The following is a 207-nucleotide window of genomic DNA, read 5'->3' as shown; positions in this document are numbered from 1 at the left end:
TAGTCTTTTCCGCATATGTATAATGGGAACTGGTCGCTCCTGGCTTGCTATTCGCATTTTCCGCAGAAGCCCCGTCCGTCTAATGCAAAGGAGTGGTCCCGAGACCCTGTGTGACTCTTGGGGTGACAGATAGTCTACTCTGTCAATATAAGTGCGCCTGTGTGGGCATTGCTTATGATTCTCTAATTAATGAGAGTATACCGCAGT

The sequence above is a fragment of the Penaeus monodon genome, chromosome 25, assembly GCF_015228065.2.
Source record: "Penaeus monodon isolate SGIC_2016 chromosome 25, NSTDA_Pmon_1, whole genome shotgun sequence".
NCBI classification, from domain to species: Eukaryota; Metazoa; Arthropoda; class Malacostraca; order Decapoda; family Penaeidae; genus Penaeus; species Penaeus monodon.
The sequence above is the reverse complement of the archived record's forward strand: the minus strand, read 5'-3'. Positions refer to the sequence as shown.